Consider the following 12,629-nt stretch of genomic DNA (forward strand, 5'->3'; position numbering starts at 1 on the left):
AGACAGAGGGGGGCAGAGAGAGAGTGGGAGGGAGAGAGAGGGGCAGAGAGAGAGTGGGAGGGAGAGAGAAAGAGAGAGGACAAGACTCCAGCCCACTTGTTGGCAGAGATCTCCTAGCTCCGTAGTGCTCCGAGTTAAAAGCAACAGTGTGTTAGCATGTTTGCACGTGGAATCGATTGACGCAGGCACAGAGAGTGTGAAAACAACCTCTCTCTTTCAGCCTTCACTGGAAGGGGATTAGTGTTTCAAACCCTCACCACAAATTGTTTATTAAATGTAAAATCATTATCTTTAAGGGAGGAGGTAGAGACTCTCTTCAGTGTCAGAGTATATTTCCCATCATGAGAAGACAAGAGAGATGTTATGGCTGTATAGTAAACATTCTCTCTATCCAGGAGGTGAAGACCCTGGGAAACGGTTGATTCTCATTGTACCGACCCTGGGAAACAACTGTTGATTCTCATTGTACCAACCCTGGGAAACGGTTGATTCTCATTGTACCGACCATGGGAAACTGTTGATTCTCATTGTACCGACCCTGGGAAACTGTTGATTCTCATTGTACCGACCCTGGGAAACTGTTGATTCTCATTGTACCGACCCTGGGAAACAGTTGATTCTCATTGTACCGACCCTGGGAAACTGTTGATTCTCATTGTACCGACCCTGGGAAACTGTTGATTCTCATTGTACCGACCCTGGGAAACGGTTGATTCTCATTGTACCGACCCTGGGAAACGGTTGATTCTCATTGTACCGACCCTGGGAAACTGTTGATTCTCATTGTACCAACATGGAGTATGTGTTGTGGAGTGTTTTGAGTGTGGTTTGAGTGTGTTTTGAGTGTGGTTTGAGTGTGTTTTGAGTGTGGTTTGAGTGTGCGAGTGGAGAATTGGGATGGGGAGGGGGGGGGTTCAGGGTGTGTGTATACGAATGAACTGTTGATTCTCAGAGAAGAGACACACCATCATCACCCACAGAGAAGAAGTGTGTTTTAGTCTGGGGCTGTATTTGAGGTGTGGCGTTTCCTCTCTCCTTCTCTTCTTCTCTTCCAGTCTTCTTTCCTTTCTTCCCTGGTGTTGTTAAATGTGTTATAATACAGTATCGAACTCATCGCCACACTGCAGTTGAAAACTGCGGCAAGTTGAAAAACACAGAAAGATGATGCAATAGAAAGACAACCCTGAGTCTCCTCTCACAGAGCCCTGCACTCTATACTCTACCCTTCTCCTGAGTCTCCTCTCACAGAGCCCAGCACTCTATACTCTACCCTTCTCCTGAGTCTCCTCTCACAGAGCCCTGCACTCTATACTCTACCCTTCTCCTGAGTCTCCTCTCACAGAGCCCTGCACTCTATACTCTACCCTTCTCCTGAGTCTCCTCTCACAGAGCCCTGCACTCTATACTCTACCCTTCTCCTGAGTCTCCTCTCACAGAGCCCTGCACTCTATACTCTACCCTTCTCCTGAGTCTCCTCTCACAGAGCCCTGCACTCTATACTCTACCCTTCTCCCGAGTCTCCTCTCACAGAGCCCTGCACTCTATACTCTACCCTTCTCCTGAGTCTCCTCTCACAGAGCCCTGCACTCTATACTCTACCCTTCTCCTGAGTCTCCTCTCACAGAGCCCTGCACTCTATACTCTACCCTTCTCAATAACCACACTATAATAAAAGTTTGTTACAGTGGTGTCTGTGAACAGGGTGTGTATGTGTATACTAAGATGTGTCTGTGATACAGGGTGTGTGTGTGTGTTATGGTGTGTGTTATACATAGTGTGTGTGATACAGGGTGTGTGTGTGTGTGTATGCTAAGATGTGTCTGTGATACAGAGGGTGTGTGTGTGTGTTATGGTGTGTATGATACAGCGTGTATGTGTGTGTGTTATGGTGTCTGTGATACAGGGTGTGTGTGTGTGTGTTATGATGTGTGTGATACAGGGTGTGTGTGTGTGTGATACAGGGTGTGTGTGTGTTATGGTGTGTGTGTGTTTGTTTAATGTGTGTAGTGTCATCTTACTCGAGCGTAGCCTTAATATAACGTTATTCAGTACCGGCCCCCAGGGGTCAAATCTAACGTTATTCAGTACCGGCCCCCAGAGGAGGGGAGAAGTTCTCAAATATGAGAACTCACTATGACCATACTGATCAGAGAAGGATCGCTGTTGGTTTCTGTGAGGAGGTTTAACTATAAGAAATGGATGTCTACCATAGTAGACATATTACACAGTGGACATCTAACATAGTGGATATAGTGGATATCTACCATTGTGGATATCTACCATAGTGGATATCTACCATAGTGGATATCTACCATAGTGGATATAGTAGATACTGAATCTAACATAGTGGATATCTAACATAGTGGATATCTACCATAGTGGATATAGTAGATACTGAATCTAACATAGTGGATATCTAACATAGTGGATATCTAACACAGTGGATATCTAACACAGTGGATATCTAACATAGTGAATATCTAACATAGTGGATATAGTAGATACTGTCTCTAACATAGTGGATATCTAACACAGTGGATATCTAACATCGTGGATATCTAACATAGTGGATATAGTAGATACTGTATCTAACATAGTGGATATCTAACATAGTGGATATAGTAGATACTGTATCTAACATAGTGGATATCTAACATAGTGGATAGCTAACACAGTGGATATAGTAGATACTGTATCGAACATAGTGGATATCTAACACAGTGGATATCTAACATAGTGGATATCTAACATAGTGGATATCTAACACAGTGGATATAGTAGATACTGTATCGAACATAGTGGATATCTAACACAGTTGATATCTAACACAGTGGATATCTGTGTGTCTGTGATACAGAGGGTGTGTGTGTGTGTTATGGTGTGTATGATACAGCGTGTATGTGTGTGTGTTATGGTGTCTGTGATACAGGGTGTGTGTGTGTGTGTTATGATGTGTGTGATACAGGGTGTGTGTGTGTGTGATACAGGGTGTGTGTGTGTTATGGTGTGTGTGTGTTTGTTTAATGTGTGTAGTGTCATCTTACTCGAGCGTAGCCTTAATATAACGTTATTCAGTACCGGCCCCCAGGGGTCAAATCTAACGTTATTCAGTACCGGCCCCCAGAGGAGGGGAGAAGTTCTCAAATATGAGAACTCACTATGACCATACTGATCAGAGAAGGATCGCTGTTGGTTTCTGTGAGGAGGTTTAACTATAAGAAATGGATGTCTACCATAGTAGACATATTACACAGTGGACATCTAACATAGTGGATATAGTGGATATCTACCATTGTGGATATCTACCATAGTGGATATCTACCATAGTGGATATCTACCATAGTGGATATAGTAGATACTGAATCTAACATAGTGGATATCTAACATAGTGGATATCTACCATAGTGGATATAGTAGATACTGAATCTAACATAGTGGATATCTAACATAGTGGATATCTAACACAGTGGATATCTAACACAGTGGATATCTAACATAGTGAATATCTAACATAGTGGATATAGTAGATACTGTCTCTAACATAGTGGATATCTAACACAGTGGATATCTAACATCGTGGATATCTAACATAGTGGATATAGTAGATACTGTATCTAACATAGTGGATATCTAACATAGTGGATATAGTAGATACTGTATCTAACATAGTGGATATCTAACATAGTGGATAGCTAACACAGTGGATATCTAACACAGTGGATATCTAACATAGTGGATATCTAACATAGTGGATATCTAACACAGTGGATATAGTAGATACTGTATCGAACATAGTGGATATCTAACATAGTTGATATCTAACACAGTGGATATCTAACACAGTGGATATCTAACATAGTGGATATAGTAGATACTGAATCTAACATAGTGGATATAGTAGATACTGTATCTAACATAGTGGATATCTAACACAGTGGATATCTAACATAGTGGATATCTACCATAGTGGATATAGTAGATACAGTATCTACTATATCCACTATGTTAGATACAGTATCTACTATATCCACTATGGTAGATTCAGTATCTAACATAGTGGATATCTAACACAGTGGATATCTAACATAGTGGATATCTAACATAGTGGATATAGTAGATACTGTATCTAACATAGTGGATATCTAACATAGTGGATACCTAACATAGTGGATTATCTAACACAGTGGATATCTAACATAGTGGATATAGTAGATACTGTATCTAACATAGTGGATATCTAACACAGTGGAAATCTAACACAGTGGATATCTAACATAGTGGATATCTAACATAGTGGATATCTACCATAGTGGATATAGTAGATACTGAATCTAACATAGTGGCTATCTAACATAGTGGATACCTAACATAGTGGATATCTAACACAGTGGATATCTAACATAGTGGATATAGTAGATACTGTATCTAACATAGTGGATATCTAACACAGTGGAAATCTAACACAGTGGATATCTAACATAGTGGAAATCTAACACAGTGGATATCTAACATAGTGGATATCTACTATAGTGGATATAGTAGATACTGAATCTAACATAGTGGCTATAGTAGATACTGTATCTAACATAGTGGATATCTAACATAGTGGATACCTAACATAGTGGATATTTAACACAGTGGATATCTAACATAGTGGATATAGTAGATACTGTATCTAACATAGTGGCTATCTAACATAGTGGATATCTAACACAGTGGATATCTAACATAGTGAATATCTAACATAGTGGATATAGTAGATACTGTATCTAACATAGTGGATATCTAACATCGTGGATATCTAACATGGTGGATATAGTAGATACTGTATCTAACATAGATATCCACTATGTTAGATATCCACTAACATAGTGGATATCTAACATGGTGGATATCTAACATAGTGGATATCTAACACAGTGGATATCTAACATAGTGGATATAGTAGATACTGTATCTAACATAGTGGATATCTAACACAGTGGATATCTAACACAGTGGATATCTAACATAGTGGATATCTAACACAGTGGATATCTAACATAGTGGATATCTAACATTGTGGATATAGTAGATACTGTATCTAACATAGTGCATATCTAAGTGGATAGGCATAACTTCATCTGCCAATTGTCCTAATCAGTATTTACATAACTCCTATTCTGAAAGGATGTTGTGAAATCTACAGTATCTACTATATCCACTATGTTAGATACAGTATCTACTATATCCACTATGGTAGATTCAGTATCTAACATAGTGGATATCTAACACAGTGGATATCTAACATAGTGGATATCTAACATAGTGGATATAGTAGATACTGTATCTAACATAGTGGATATCTAACATAGTGGATACCTAACATAGTGGATTATCTAACACAGTGGATATCTAACATAGTGGATATAGTAGATACTGTATCTAACATAGTGGATATCTAACACAGTGGAAATCTAACACAGTGGATATCTAACATAGTGGATATCTAACATAGTGGATATCTACCATAGTGGATATAGTAGATACTGAATCTAACATAGTGGCTATCTAACATAGTGGATACCTAACATAGTGGATATCTAACACAGTGGATATCTAACATAGTGGATATAGTAGATACTGTATCTAACATAGTGGATATCTAACACAGTGGAAATCTAACACAGTGGATATCTAACATAGTGGATATCTACTATAGTGGATATAGTAGATACTGAATCTAACATAGTGGCTATAGTAGATACTGTATCTAACATAGTGGATATCTAACATAGTGGATACCTAACATAGTGGATATCTAACACAGTGGATATCTAACATAGTGGATATAGTAGATACTGTATCTAACATAGTGGATATCTAACATAGTGGATACCTAACATAGTGGATATTTAACACAGTGGATATCTAACATAGTGGATATAGTAGATACTGTATCTAACATAGTGGCTATCTAACATAGTGGATATCTAACACAGTGGATATCTAACATAGTGAATATCTAACATAGTGGATATAGTAGATACTGTATCTAACATAGTGGATATCTAACATGGTGGATATCTAACATAGTGGATATCTAACACAGTGGATATCTAACATAGTGGATATAGTAGATACTGTATCTAACATAGTGGATATCTAACACAGTGGATATCTAACACAGTGGATATCTAACATAGTGGATATCTAACACAGTGGATATCTAACATAGTGGATATCTAACATTGTGGATATAGTAGATACTGTATCTAACATAGTGGATATCTAACATAGTGGATATCTAACATAGTGGATATAGTAGATACTGTATCTAACATAGTGCATATCTAAGTGGATAGGCATAACTTCATCTGCCAATTGTCCTAATCAGTATTTACATAACTCCTATTCTGAAAGGATGTTGTGAAATCTACAGAAGTCCCAATGTAAACAGACCCTACCATCTCTCTCACACGCACACAAACACACTCCCGCGCAGCAGTGTGTGTGATTATGCAGTAGTATGGTAGTTCCTGCTTACGCCATATTTCATCATTATTACTGAAGGAAAAAAACTCTCCTCTATTGATCTGATGCTGCTTCTAATCTCTCTCTCCTCTCGTTCACGCTCTTCATCCCTCTCTCTTCTTTCTTCATCTCCCTCCCTCTTTCGCTCTCCTCTCTTTCACGCTCTTCATCCCTCTCTCTTCTTTCTTCATCTTCCTCCCTCTCTCTCGCTCTTCATCTCTCTCCTCTCTGTCATGCTCTTCATCCCTCTCTCTTCTTTCTTCATCTTCCTCCCTCTTTCTCTCTCCTCTCTTTCATGTGCTTCATCCCTCTTCTTTCTTCATCTTCCTCCCTCTTTCTCTCTCCTCTCTTTCATGTGCTTCATCCCTCTTCTTTCTTCATCTTCCTCCCTCTATCTCTCTCCTCTCTTTCACGCTCTTCATCCCTTTTTCTTTCCTCATCTCCCTCTCCCTCTTTCTCTCTCCCTCCCTCCCTCTTCACCTCCCTCTTCCTTTCTTCTCCCTCAATCTCGCTCTCTCCTTCTCTCTCTGTTCCTCCCTCTCTCTCCATATCTCCCTCTCTTCCTGCTCCCTCTCTCTTTCTCCATTTCCTCTCTCTCGACTAACAGCTTTTAAGTTTTCCTCAGCATATCGTATCATATCATATAGTAGTGTATCATATCATATAGTAGTGTATCATATCATATAGTAGTGTATCATATCATATAGACCAGTTTCAAACACATCCCAGTGGTAAACAAGATCATGATTAGCACACACACAATAAAACAAACACAAACACATAGCCTAGTCCCCAAAAACGATCCAGGAATGCAAAGCACACTCATCCATAAGGTGAAGCCTAAACAAACAGAACAGCACACACACGCCAGAGGGATAATGATTACCCTGAGAGGGTGTTTGTTCAGAACCACCTGCCACGTTACTCATAAAGAGACATAAACTCAGTCCTCTCACTGTCAACTGCGTTTATTTTCCACAAACTTAACATGTGTAAATAAGATTCAACAACTGAGACATAAAATGAACAAGTTCCACAGACATGTGAATAACAGAAATGGAATAATGTGTCCCTGAACAAAGAGGGGGTCAAAATCAAAAGTAACAGTCAGTATCTGGTGTGGCCACCAGCTGCAATAAGTACTGCAGTGCATCTCCTTCTCATGGACTGCACCAGATGTGCCAGTTCTTGCTGTGAGATGTTACCCCACTCTTCCGCCAAGGCACCTGCAAGTTCCCGGACATTTCTGGGGGGAATGGCCCTAGCCCTCACCCTCCGATCCAACAGGTCCCAGACATGCTGAATGGGATTGAGATCCGGGCTCTTCGCTGGCCATGGCAGAACACTGACATTCCTGTCTTTCAGGAAATCATGCACAGAACGAGCAGTATGGCTGGTGGCATTGTCATGCTGGAGGGTCATGTCAGGATGAGCCTGCAGGAAAGGTACCACATGAGGGAGGAGGATGTCTTCCCTGTAACGGACAGCTTTGAGATTGCCTGCAATGAAGACAAGCTCAGTCCGATGATGCTGTGACACACCGCCCCAGACCATGACGGACCCTCCACCTCCAAATCGATCCCACTCCAGAGTACAGGCCTCGGTGTAACGCTCATTCCTTCGACGATAAACACAAATCCGACCATCACACCTGGTGAGACAAAACCGCGTCTCGTCAGTGAAGAGCACTTTTTGCCAGTCCTGTTTGGTCCAGCGACGGTGGGTTTGTCCCCATAGGCGACATTGTTGCCGGTGATGTCTGGTGAGGACCTGCCTTACAACAGGCCTACAAGCCCTCAGTCCCTCTCAGCCTATTGCAGACAGTCTGAACACTGATGGCGGGAGTGTGCGTTCCTGGTGTAACTCGGGAAGTTGTTGTTGCCATCCTTTACCTGTCCCGCAGGTGTGATGTTCGGATGTACCGATCCTGTGCAGGTGTTGTTACACGTGGTCTGCCACTGCAAGAACGATCAGCTGTCCGTCCTGTCTCCCTGTAGCGCTGTCTTAGGCGTCTCACAGTACGGACATAGCAATTTATTGCCCTGGCCACATCTGCAGCCCTCATTCCTCCTTGCAGAATGCCTAAGGCACGTTCATGCAGCTGAGCAGGGACCCTGGGCATCTTTCTTTTGGTGTTTTTCAGTCAGTAGAAAGGACTTTTTAGTGTCCTAAGTTTTCATGCCTACCGTCTGTAAGCTGTTAGTGTCTTAACAACCGTTCCACAGGTGCATGTTCATTAATTGTTTATGGGTCATTGAACCATCAAAGCCTTTACAATGAAAATCTGTGAAGTTATTTGGATTTTTACGAATTATCTTTGAAAGACAGGGTCCTGAAAAAGGGGAGGTTTCATTTTTTGCTGAGTTTATCTTTCCGAGTTCTTACCCTGTGTTTCATCAACTACATTCATCTCTGTCTCCCTCCCTCCCCACACTGAGCATACAAAACATTAGGAACACCTTCCTCATATTGAGTTGCACCTCCTTTTGCCCTCAGAACAGCCTCGTCGGGACTCTATTAGGTGTTGAACGCGTTCCACAGGGATGCTGGCCCATGTTGACTCCAATGCTTCCCACAGTCGTGTCAAGTTGTCTGGATGTCATTTGGGTGGAGGGCCATGCACGATACACACGGGAAACTGTTGAGCGTAAAAAAATCCAGCAGCGTTGCAGTTCTTGACACAAACTGGTGCGCCTGGCACCTACTACCATACCCTGTTCAAAGGCACTTAAATCTTTTGTCTCACCCATTCACCCTCTGAATGGCACACATACACAATCCATGTCTCAATTGTCTCAAGGCTTAAAAATCCTTCTTTAACCCGTCTCCTCCCCTTCATCTACACTGAAGTGGATTTAACAAGTGACATCAATAAGGGATCATAGCTTTCACCTGGATTCACCTGGTCAGTCTAGGTCATGGTATGTTTTGTACACTCCGTGTCCGTAAGGGAGAGAGAAGGAAAAAGTATACAGAGATAAAATACAGAGAAAACAGAGAGCGAGAGCATGTGTGTGTGTATATATATATATGTGTGTGTATATGTGTGTGTGTATATGTGTGTGTGTGTATATGTGTGTGTATATATGTGTGTGCATGTGTGTATATATGTGTGTGTGTGTGTGTATGTGTGTGTATATGTGTGTGTGTATATATATATATGTGTGTGTATGTTACACTGTGACTCTACATCTGGGTTAGACACCTGTTCCACCGTGAGAAAGGCAGTCAAGTTGCAAAATGTTCACTGTAAAAAGAGATACATTACAATCCTTTCCTGACCTTCAACATACACCTTCCACCCACCACCCACCCCACACCACCCACCCACACACCCACCCCACACCACCCACCACGCACCCACACACCCACCACGCACCCACCCCACCACGCACCCACCCCATACCACCCACCACGCACCCACGCACCCACCCCACCACGCACCCACCCCATACCACCCACCACGCACCCACCCACCCCCAAACACCCACCCGACACCACCCACGCACCCACCCCATACCACCCACCCACCCCCCCACACACCCCATACCACCCACACCCCCCCCACCCACCCGACACCACCCCCCCCCCCCCACCACGCACCCCCCCCCCCCCCCCCCCCCCCCCCCCCCCCCCCCCCCCCCCCCCCCCCCCCCCCCCCCCCCCCCCCCCCCCCCCCCCCCCCCCCCACCCGACACCACCACCCACCCACTTAGTTTCTTTGAATTGTGTTTCCGCCTGCTGTTACAGCAGCACACACCCAGGGGCTACGCTGCATGTCTCAGTGTCTCGCAGATGTGCACCACACACACACACACACACACACAGATTCACACAGCTAAAGGCGCTGTAGTAAGTAACAAGTGAAAACACCATCTGTCAAGTGAGAGAGTTTTCTTCCTCTCAGCATTTTCTCTGGAATGCCTTGAAGACAAAACGCTCCTTGTTCTCCCTCTCTCTCTCTCATTCTATTTCTCCTTTCTTCATCTCTCACTCCATTCTCCCTGCTCCTACACAATCAGCAAAGTTGTGTGTGTGTGAAAAGTTGCTAACATAGGCATCGGTCAGCGTTAAATTACTTGTGAACAACACCAGAGGGATGAGAAATGCAATGGCTAGCACTGATTAAGATGATATGGCACCGTGCGCGTGTGTGTGTTTGCTAAGTAGCGTCAACCTTGGAGTGGGGGCGCTTGTTTCTCAAACACAAACAAAACTATTTTATTATCATCATCATTACATGGTGCTTGCTTACTTTAAGCTATGGATTTATATAGGTAAAGCTTGTTCAGCAATCTGAATTGACCGCCGATGTTCAGTTCACCTTTAGCTGAATTTCGACCAATCGTGTAAACACGCCCCATATAACACATGCATAATAAAGCAAGATTTATATGAATCAACAGTCGCTTATTATAAAAAAATATATATATAATTTTGAGCCGTGTAGGCTACTGTATTTTCCCACCACTGCAATGGTGTAGCAATATTTAGGCGCAACAGGCACGAACCGTTCCTCCCCCCTCCTCCCGCTAGCTAGACCTTTGTCAGCCCGCCGGTGCCATGTTGCCATGGCTCCCTCGCTCCGTGCCTGTACTCAGCTCGCGCAACCGTCGAGCGAGAAACACAACGTTGTGATGAATCAGCAAGCATGTCTTCCGCTATTGCTGTTACTACCATGGACTCTCTGTGGCTGTCGCGCGAAATAAACCGAAAAAAAACCCGTTTAGAAATAATAGTTCCCTAAATACGAAATACGGGGAAATGATTTGACACCAATAAAAGGAGAAGTGGAGGCTAGACGTTTTAAACTGTAACCCCCGTGCCCCCTGACACAAAAAAAAACAAATGTCATAAAATTTGCCATGCGTTTGTCTCTTTCACTTTTGACACGCACATGCCTCCTTGGCAATATTAAACTAAGGCACATACAATTAAAGACATCAAGACTAGAAAGTGACGTCGAGTTTACACTATCATCATTATGCAACGTTAACAACTCCCTGAAAACAGCTGTTATGAATCTTACCTCTGAAATAGCAACAGACAGACACACGCTGACCGCGCTCGCGGTTGTTGCGTCCCTATCCAGTGCGGCCCGTTTTCCGCTCCGCTCCGCTTGCTTCCGTTTCAGCACTCGAATACTCGGACAGTTCTTCTGCTGTGAATATCTCCAGCCACCTAACCTATAATCACGTTTTCTAGACAGTTCCAACTCGGCTACACATCCCGAATACACGATATATCTTCCTCTTCCTTATCTAGCTAGGCTACTCTATGTAAACCGATTAACGATGTCTGATTTCTGAAAACCGGGGGGGATTCCCAGTCCCCCCGTAACTCTCGATATGATCAATCTATCTCGCATGAAGTTATCAGAAATATTCCCAACCGCCACACATGTTGTTCTCTCTGCACTGTAGTGCGATGCTATAGCCTAGCTTACGTTTGACAAGCAAGCCTTTTCTTTGTCTACTTTAGCTGTGAAAGCCCCCACTCAATCTGGTTGGCATGGCTTGTGCATGTAGCCTATGGCTGGCAGGCAGGCTGGCTAACCACCTAATCGTGATGAATCAGCAGCACACAGCAGGCAGGGAGGGAGAGAGAGAGAGAGAACGGCACAGCACAGTGAGGCTAGCCCTTTAAAACGGCGTGTCTAGCGCTCCAACGGCATGATGTCGCTGCGCCCGCAGTCAGCAGCACACACACCCGGGCGGGCGCGACGTAGGAAAGAGTAGAGCAGAGCGCGTGCCCACTCAGCAAAACACAAGCTTCGATTGAGTGGCAACACACTCTCGCACTCACTACTGAATAACGTTATATTTCGGTGTTTTTAAAAGCGTATGAGGAGTGCTAGGCTCGAGTAAGCCGACAACACACACACAAAGACTCTCTCACACACACTGAATCAGTGACAAAGAGTTAGCGTGGACTCACCAAAATTGAACAATTATTGTCCATGTATTAACGACCTATGCAACTTGCAAGAAAATAATTAAAAGGACTGTAGAAGAGGTCCTTCTGTACTTTAGATTATTGAGATACACCCTCTATGTACAGAGAACAAATTGAAGGACTGTAGACGAGGTCATTCTGTACTTTAGATTATTGAGATA

At 43.2% G+C, this 12,629-nt stretch overlaps 2 protein-coding genes across 3 annotated transcripts in view; one reads left to right on the forward strand and one right to left on the reverse strand.

The window, feature by feature from the left end:
- The window catches only part of LOC110485498 (transcription factor MafG-like), a 50,268-nt gene extending 38,025 nt beyond the window's left edge, over nucleotides 1–12,243 (reverse strand). Inside the window, exon 1 of one of the 2 annotated variants that reach the window (XM_036948146.1) lies at nucleotides 11,543–12,243. The gene's annotated coding sequence lies outside the window, so the exon portion shown is untranslated. The remainder of the gene's footprint in view (nucleotides 1–11,542) is intronic. The other variant, XM_036948147.1, reaches the window with a different exon arrangement.
- LOC118940024 overlaps nucleotides 1–12,629 on the forward strand; it is a 1,007,326-nt gene that overhangs the window by 909,062 nt on the left and 85,635 nt on the right. The gene's annotated exons all lie outside the window — the stretch shown is intronic.

Source organism: Oncorhynchus mykiss, chromosome 17 (assembly GCF_013265735.2).
Source record: "Oncorhynchus mykiss isolate Arlee chromosome 17, USDA_OmykA_1.1, whole genome shotgun sequence".
In the NCBI taxonomy this organism is placed as follows: domain Eukaryota; kingdom Metazoa; phylum Chordata; class Actinopteri; order Salmoniformes; family Salmonidae; genus Oncorhynchus; species Oncorhynchus mykiss.